We start from the raw sequence: 9,835 nt of genomic DNA on the forward strand, positions 1-9,835 counted from the left end.
GGCATGGCGCATGGGACATGACTCCAGATGTATTTGAAAATGTTCACTGGTCCACTACACCGAGCACATATCTTGGGGTGCCTCTTGATTGCTATCGTGAAAGCGATTCGGTCTGGAGCAAGAAGGCCGGTGAAATGAGAGAGATGACGTCTAAATGGCGTGGGCGCGACCTTTCAGTGTTCGCGCGTGCCACGATATGCAATGTTTTTCTAGCAGCAAAGGTAATGTACATCTTGCAGGTGTTGTACTGTACACGGGTGAATATACAGAAGTTCCATCGCATCTTTGCGACATTTATATGGCAGTCCAGTTGGGAGAGAACCTCCCGAACGAATCTTTTTCGGCGAGTCGCCGAGGGGGGTCTCTCCCTCTCTCACTTGTTTTTAAGCCAATTGGTCATGCGCTTCATGTTTCTCCGCGAAAGAAGAAACCCTTTCCTCCAGTGTTTTGTTCAGTTTATGTTGCCAAATGCACTCCCAGACTTTGTAATCTCCTCTGCCGGAGGTGGTCGCTACAGTGTGTCTCGTTACCTTCGTGAGGTTGTCGCATCTTATCGATTCCTTGTCACCCGTTTTTCCAGAGAATATTTGACAACTGTGAAGAAAAGGCAACTTAAGAAAGACTTATTACACGTCCTTTTTCCCGCTCCCTTGTATCGGTCGGCCTTTGGGGCCCCACCGAGACAAAATGTGTTAAAGAGGGTAAGAAGAATGTGGGTAACGCCTTTAGCAAAAACTTTCTTCTTTCAGCTGCACACAGGTACCTTACCTGTTAAAAGCTGGTTACATGAAAGAGACATGTACGTCCCGTGGGGCCTTCTGTGTAGGAAGGAGGAAACAATTGACCATGTTTTTGTCGACTGTAATAATGCAATTTTCTTTTGGGACGTGTTGCAGCGAACCATAAAGAAAGATTTGCCGCTCACTCCGCACGGCATTAGGTTTCTGCCTGTCGAAGACGATGGAGCTCCATATGACACCTTTTTTCTACTTGGCTTGCATGCTGTGTGGCGTAGTGCCATGGCATATCGCCATTGCGATCCTGGAGCCAGATCTGTGTATCAATATTTTGTTGAGAGTGTCCTGAAAATTTACGATGTGTTGAAAGACCGAGGTTTTGACGAAGAAATTGTATCCCTTTTCCAGAATCTATCCCAACTGAAGAAGTTGGAATGGTCGCTGGAAGGGAGGAGTGCTGTAGCCATGTAAATAGCCATGTAAATAGTCACATATGTTGTAATGCACTGTATTCCCACGCCTTTGAAGGCAATAAAGAAAAAAAAAAAGCTGGCATGGCGGAGTGGTAGCGTGCTCGACTTGCACTCCGGAGACCGGGGTTCGATTCCCAAGCTCGGCCAATTTCTTACTCGGTTTTATTTATGTGGTCTGACTAGAAAGGTTAATTAAATTAATTGGTTAAGTAAGAAATTAACTAAACTCAGTCAAACTTACTTGAAGCATCACTATACAATCCCTTTAATTGGTTGCATGGTTTGTAGCCAAAGGACAATTGGGCCCGTTTCAAATTCGCGCACTGTGACGTCACGACCGTTTCGACCAACTGAAAAGCGTGACATTTCTGTCGACAGCTCCTGCTTACAACGATGAGGCATTAAAGGCTTCCGCCTTAAAAAAAAGCGACCTCAGTTTACTCTTGGCCCCCGTTCCGTTTTCTCGGCCTTTCCTTCTGTGGTCAGTCGTCGATGCGCATGCGCTCACGGTCGTCTTCTTATATGCTCTACAAAAAAACGTGTTCAATAAACATAGTTGCAGTCAGCGCCCATCCTTTCATGTGCTCTGTGTATTCGTCTTAAAAGCTAGCGCTGCTTAAATTTGAAGAGAAAATGCATAACCAACTAACCCCACAACGTATTTTACGGAGATGCCCCCCATTTGAGCTAGTCTGTGAGTCGCGCGGTTGCGATCTTTTTTTTTTGTATCTGCCTGTAGTGAGTGCGGTGGCGAGGATATAGTGGTCACTACCAAGAGGCAAGTTCGTATTGCTCCAATTCGGATTAGCTGCGTTTTTACAAGCGTAAGGTCTGGGCAAGTATCCAGGGAGACGCTATTGCCCAGTCTGGTTGGTAACGCGGGGTCCGTTATGAGCGTGAGTCTATCTCGGGTAATTATATAGGCCAATATTTGACCCTTGGGTGTGGCCTTCGGGTACACCCACAAAGGGTGCGGGGCGTTGAATACCCCTCCACCCCCCCAATCAAACTGGTAGCCTTGCCCGCTAGCGCCAGGAACCTTTCAACGAGATGGCCTAGCCTGGGGTGTCGGTCCTCAGGTGGGCTGTATTCGTTCAATATATGAATGCATTCCTCGCCTCTCCGTATAGGCAGGAGGGTGATGTAGCAATATGTTATGTCGTCGAGTATCTGTTGGGGCATTACGGCTGTGTATGATTTGTGAGCTAGTATGGCAGAGAGTTGATCGGGTTGGTACACTCTGTAACTCATGAGTTTTAATCCTGTCGCAAGTGGCTCCTGTCGCAGTGTGGCTGCCGGGGGCTGTTTCTTGCGAGATGTAAAGGCTAAGGGCCGCTTGTTTCCGCTTAAGTCCCCGGCGGTTCCACTGCCACAGCGTTACTGCCACAGTAGTAGTAGTATAAAACTTTTATTGAGATCTTTTAAGAGATTCGCGGATTCGAAGCCTCCGTCGTCTTTCGTGGCGCCGGCGACTTGAGGCTTCTCTTCAGCAAGGTTGGGCCCCTAGTCCAGGGCTCCACTGAGTCTCGCTGCATCAGTAGCGTGCCGCACTAAGGCCCTTTGGGCCGCGAGCTCGCTGCTGGTGAGCCGGCTCTCCCATTGCTCCGCACTCGGGAATTCGTGTTGGTGGAATGCTTTATTTCGTTCGCACTCCCATGTGATGTGGTATAGTGTGGGTGTGTCGCCGCACCAGGGGCAGTTTGCTCTGTATTGTGTTGGTGACATCTTGTTATAGATGTACAAGTTGGGGAAGGAGTTTGTTTGTAGCCTACGCCAGCCGACTGCTTCCTCCCTCGTGAGGGCTTTGTGTGGTGGTGGGTACTTGAATCTAGTCCCCCTGTATAGTTGTAATGTCTCCGTGTATCCCCCCGCGCATGCTAGTAGCTGAAGCTCAAAACATCTGACATGCCTGCTCGGTATGTAAGCCCTCGAGCTAGGCTGTCTGCTCTTTCGTTCCCCGCTACGCCTGCGTGGCCTGGGACCCAGATTATGTGTTGTATGGGTGTCTTCTCAGCAGAGGCTGCTGCCCCACTGATTATCCTGAGGGCCATGCCGCTAATTCTGCCCTTCGTATAGTTTTTACACGTGTCTTTCGAGTCTGTTAAGATGTTTAGGGATCGGCCTTTCCTATAGCCTTCTGCTACCGCCAGCGCGACGGCAATTTCCTCGGCCTCCGTTATGCCCACGACCTCCACTGAGGCGCATGTGGCCATGTCTCCTGTGCTATTAACTACCACCGTAGCGGCTAAGCGCTTCCCTGCATGTACGTACATGGAGGCGTCCGTATAGACTGTGTTCTCTGATCGGCCTAGCCTCCTTTCTATCTGCTCGGCCCTTGCTTTTCGTCTGTCCTCGTGTAGGTTAGGAACCATGTTTTTAGGCAGGGGTCCTACATTAAAGGTCTTTCTAAGGTCGTCCGGTGCGTCCGCGTATCTGTCTACCAGTCCGCACGTGTTCCGACCCAACCTTCTCAGGAGCGCCCTTCCCGTAGAGGAGATGTAAAGGCTAAGGGCCGCTTGTTTCCGCTTAAGTCCCCGGCGGTTCCACTGCCACAGCGTTACTGCCACAACCCTTGCTCGGGGAGATATACCAAGAACTAAGATCATTCATAGAAGAGTTCCGAGCCTACCAACAATACCTAGAACACCAAACTGCTGAAACGCGCGAGAGCATTGAAAACACCAAACACTACATGGAAACTGCAATTTCAGCCATTAGTGACGAACTGCCGCAAAAAAAGACACAAATATTGGTTCACTAGACCCGTGATCTCGGACGATCCATCAGACAGTGAGCAAACATGTCAGCTGTATCCGGAATAATTTCCACCACCTGGTGATCTTTACCGTGCACTGACATCGCACAGCACACGCGTGCCTTTTGCATTTCGCCTCCATCGAAACGCGTCCACCGCGGTTGTGTTCGAACCCGGGTACTCCGGCTCAATAGAGAAGCGCCTAAACCACTGAGCCCCCGCTGCGGGTACCTTGAATATGTACATTTAAAAAAAATATCTACATATTTACTCATTCCGTTATTACTCAGTATAAATGTAAATCACCTCCACAGTGTCATGCTTGCTTCTCTCTATCATTACGCCGATGACACTCTGATTTGAACTTCTCATAATTTCTGATCTCTTCGATACAATAGTCTGCTGCCACAAAAGCTGTGGACTGATTTCTAATGAGCTTAATTAGCATAAATGTATCTAAGACACAAGGAATCTGCTTCTATAATTCCTTGGAGAAGGTTAGCCTTGACTACCCTCTCGTTTTCATTGGTCACATTGGTCGTCTTGCTCTCGTAAGCCTCTATAGTATTCATCTGTAGTAAAGTACCTGGGCTTGTATATTGAGACCGGCCTTTCTTGGAACAGCCACCTGGCTGGTGTTTGTAAAAAAAAAAAAAAACTTCGGGCCGTATCGTGTCTATTCTATACAACCGTATACAACGTGCCCTTATAGGTAAGGAAAATGATTACTCACGCCTTAGGCTACAGAATTCCTGCAATATTGAGTAACTGTTACGGGCACTGTGAAGTTTGGTAGCACAACAGAATAAACGATATATTACACTCCTTCTTAAAAATCATATCTTATGATTTAAATTTGAATGCTGACGCAGACCATTTCACAATACTTTTTGAAAGCCGAATTCCAATAAGCTTTTCAGGCAGACGGTTGTTTTAAAACGTTTCTAGTTCGGAGAATCCCTCACTCGTATAATTCCTCCCATTGCTTTAGGCCCAAAGAAGTTTTTGGAGTCCACGATGTTCTACAAGATATGGTACTCGAACCTGTGCTTATTACGTTCCAACCTACTTCAATATTTTACCACCTGGCGTCTTCTGTACAAAAACAAGATAAAAGTTAAAAAGACTGCTAAGACATCTGTTTTTAAAAGCATATTTTTAGAATTACGTTTTGGTTGCCCGTATAACTCGTGTTCCAGGATGTGCAATCACCTTTGCATTTTGGCAGTCTGACTAGCGTGTGCTTTTCTCTATTCTTCGTTCGACTATTTTGTCCGTGCAGATTGCGGTTTCTGAGTTCCATGTTTTTGTTATGCTGACTGCGAAATGTGCGTAGATACCGTATAAATTTTAATACACATTTTTTCATGTCCTGTACTCGGGTTCATTGACTTATTCTGTGTACATGTACCGTGCTTGTTTTTTCTGCCTGTCAGGCGGTGCCGCTCTCGCCACCAATGGCTTAAAAGGACTGATTATAAATGCCGCTTTCCTTAGTGATATTATAAAAAAAAAAATCTCGCAGTCGAGTGTGAATAAACCGGAGTTACTAAGCGGGCAAGACCACGAAAGTCATAACAACGATAACGTCATTCATATTATACAGGCTTGGGTGACACATTTCCGGTCTTGGTCTCGCATAATAAATAGGCCGCACGCTGAGTGACTGCAGTCCATTGCTTACCCGGTAATATGATGGTACGCTATCTTCGAGCGATGTTGGCCGGCGCTTGTACTCTGCTACTAGCTTTGCCGCTTGCTTCCGGCAAAGCAAAGCACCAGCTTAAGCGCGAGACCGTGGATGCTTTCAAGGTAAGTTCACTGAAGCCCGCTTTCTGACCTGAGGGCTAGAACAGAATTTGGTTGCTGAAACAAAAATCATCGGATTTCTGAAGCATGTGAATGGGTTTATCAAAGTGATGAATGTGACTGGTAGATATCATGGTCCGAAGTTGAACAAAAGAAAAGCTTATTACAAAAGTTCCATGAAAGTCGCGCCGCTGTCTAAAGCTGTCGATACTATTTGGTCTGCTTGAATACGTTATTGCGGCTGTTTGGGATTGCGCGTCTACATGATGCGTAGTCTTTGTGTTCTACAGCAGTGAAAAGAAATCCTAGGCGAATAGACTCACCGGGAAGTTTATTTTGTTTGCATTACGTAAGAGGGAAAGAGAGAGGCTATTTAACGAAATATAGAGAATTGGGCCAGTTTTTAAACCGCGCGACGTTTTACTCAGCTTTGTAGAGGGGTTTTTGGAAGGTAGAGAGGCGGTAAGAGAAGAGTACGGAAAATAGAAAAGTAGTAAAAACACTGACAACTGAAATTCCGCAGTGACTGAATTGGGGTGGCCACCGTGGAGGCTCAGTGGTTATGGTGCTCGGCTGTTGACCCGAAAGACGCGGGTTTGATGCCGGTCGCGACGGTCGCATTTCGGCACCTGGTGACTTTTGGTAATGATTGCACCTTCCATGCAGAAGGCTCTGAGGTTTTCTTATGTATGGTCGAACAACCGTGGCGGTATTATGACCGCAAGCGCCCCGACTCGCTCACTCTTTTCGAAGACAATGGAAGCTTATTTTGGCATTCGGGGACTTATTTGTAAAAAGCCTGTCTAGTAACACTAAACGCTAAAAAATGCAAACTGGTCACATTTCAGCGTCAACGCAACCCCCTTATTTTTTCCTATAAAGTTGCCAACTCATCTATAGAAAGCGTCCAATCATATAAGTACCTAGGTGTAACACTTTCTAGCGATCTTTCTTGGCGAACACACATTACCACAATCATATCATCTGCTAAAAGATCTCTAGGATTCCTAAAACGCCATCTTCGTCATGCACCGCAGCACGTGAAACTTCTAGCTTACAAAACCCTTATTAGACCTAAATTCTAGTACGCCAGTCTCATCTGGAATGCACACCAAATATACCTAGCAAATTCACTTGAATCAGTTCAAAACCGCGCCATTCGCTTCGTTCATTCTGCCTATTCATATACGACCAGCGTTTCATCTCTAAAAAATAATTTCGGCCTCGATAGCCTGGAAGCTCGCCGTCGCGTCGCCTGCATGTGTTTGCTCCACGAGTTTTTCCATAGCACTCTGAATCAAACACCTTACATTTCTGATCCGACCCGCATATCTCACCGCACTATACACCCGTTTCTGATCGCCCGGCCTCTATCGCGTACTGCAACTTTCTCAGGTCCCATTTTTCTCAGCACCATTATTGACTGGAATGGCCTCCCTGCCGATGTTGCCGCCATCACGTGCCCATCTTCATTATTATCCACTGTAACCACTTGTATCGTACTACAGTGACATGTGAAGGGGGTCTTTAAGATGAATAAAGTGAAGTGAAGTAAAGTGAAGCTAATGCAGCGTTGAACTTGTCCGCCTGACAACGCCACTTCCGTCTGACGCGGCCGCTTGGTGCGGGGAAATGTCGTCTCCACCGACACCATTTAACGCGAGGAACACTCGAACCCCTCCCAGAAAAAGCGAACCCTTAAGAAAATATGAAGGCGTTTTCAAGGACGCACCGTGGCGTTCATTGAAACCGGTGTGGCAGTAAATTCCCCTCGAGATTCGTTTCTGCTCGATTACTTCTTGCGGGAAGGTGTCCAAAAGACCGGCAGTGCTGAAGACCTGGTTTAGTCGGACAATAGGCACACCTGATCGGAAACTGCGTTGTTTTTCCTTTTCTCTCAACTGTGCTCGAGAGCCCATGAAGTTCTACTCATAAAAAATGGCCCCCCAAGTTTCTGCACATCAATTCATTGCACTGAGTTGATTTAGCAGCAAAAGGACAGCTCTATGTGGTCTTTCCAGGAAAAGGAGTTAAGACAAGTTGCTGCGGTAGGAAACATGACCTCGGAAAGAGCCATATATTGCGGCGCTCAATCAGAAAAAAACTCGACAAATGCGCTAAATCTCGTGTGTGTTTCAGAAAGTAGTTACTTGTTAACGGCTATGACACTCCTGTTGAGGCCTCTGCCGTAGAATTTTCCAGAATGCGAAGGGATGAACATTGTGTCTGGCCCAGAACACCGTAATAAGGAACAAGGGTGAATTTTTATTTTCCTCCAAATCAGCCGAGCTATTGGCCACGCGATAACTGCCAAAAAGAAAAGATAAAGGAGCAGAAACTTTACGCAACAGATCCTCCTCTTGCACACAAGGATGATGGCGCTGGAGCCCAACTGATAATACTGCCTTGAAAAAAAATGCTCCATGTGGCAAGGGTACACATGTGCACAGTCATACACTACTACGTATCATGAACCAAAGCAAGGATAACAAAGCTATCAATTACCTACAAAAGCGTAAGTACGAGTACATACCAGGCACATGTGTAGCGGCATCCCCTTCCAAACAATGTAGCTTTCTCGCTGAAAACCGAACCTATCTCCTCGTACCTGTTAGAGAAACGAGCCAACCGTGGAGTACTTCTCAACATGATCATCAAAAGTGTTATGCACTTTGTGAAGAGAACAGTTTCGCTAGGCATGAGTAATGCCTCGCGAAAGTATAAGTCGGCTATTCCGCTTTTTACAAACGTGCTGTGTGATGGCATGCATGGCCAGAGACGTTAATTGAAACTGCCGTGCTCAAAACTTGTCATGCCTATATTAGGCCTTTATTCACACTGACCTCATATGCAGCTTTTTTTTTTTTACCGGGAAAAATGCATACTTCACACATTATCGAAAGACTTCAATGCTTCCATAAGCAGGCGCTGAGACCCTAGTCATTCAGTTACTTCGAATCGCAATCTGTATCCCTTTATCACACCATAAACATCCACGCGTGTGGATAACTTATTGATGACGTTTCTCAATGGACAACTCAAGCAGAGCAGTCCGTGAAAGGATGTACGTACTCCTTTGAACACTGCTTTTTTTGTGCTTTGCCAGCGATGTACAAACGGTACCTAGCCTACAAGCAATCCAAAACACAACATTCGTGCACAGTGATGCTTGCGTAGCGACTAACTCTTACGTGGCACTCTGTTACTGGATATTCATTACTTTATTTGTAATGTCGAAAAATAAATGACCCTGGAATCTCAAAGGCACTTGTGGAGGATTGTACACGAGATTGTGGCACAAGTAAGAAGAATGCTATTTATAGTTTGAGTAGTTTAACTTTCTGCTTTTTTTCTTTACAAAATGCTTTCAAGCACTGCTAATACTGCGCAGTAGGGTTCTGTTCTCGACAAGTGCGCAGAGACAAACGCTTATGCGACAAGCATTTTATGAATATACATTACTTCGTGCGGAATGTCGGAAAATAAATGACCCTGGAGTGTCAGACACCTGTCAACGAATGAACAAGTAAATGCGACAAAGAAATGAGTAATACCAGCTGTTGTTGAACTAAAGATATACGTTTTATTTTTTGTTTTGCTTAGAAAATAACGAGGTTTGGAGCGACAGTTTCAAGCACGGCAAATAATGAGCAGCAGGGTTCTGTTCTCGACACGTACACTTTTACGTGACAAGCAGTCTATTAATAGTCATTACTTCATGTGGCATGCCAGGAGATAAATGGCCCTGGAAAGCTAGAGACACTAACCGAGGAATGTACAAGTGAATGCGACACGCAAAAAGCGGCACACCAGCTGTAGTCGAAATAAAGAATATGAGGTTCAGGTTTTCTTTTCCTAAGATAATAACAAGGGATGGAGCGGCAGTTTCAAGCACGGCAAATATTGGGCAGTAGGGTTCTGACCGCACCCACCATGAGTTTGTAATAAAAATTCAGGTGGATTTGGACTGTCTAAAGTGCGTCACCACTGGATGACGTCACGACTAATTACTAAGTAATGGCAAATTACCGTTTAATGGTTAATTACTGATTAATTACTAA

This window comes from Amblyomma mixtum, chromosome 9 (genome assembly GCF_055824585.1).
Source record: "Amblyomma mixtum isolate Tamu chromosome 9, ASM5582458v1, whole genome shotgun sequence".
Classification (NCBI taxonomy): domain Eukaryota; kingdom Metazoa; phylum Arthropoda; class Arachnida; order Ixodida; family Ixodidae; genus Amblyomma; species Amblyomma mixtum.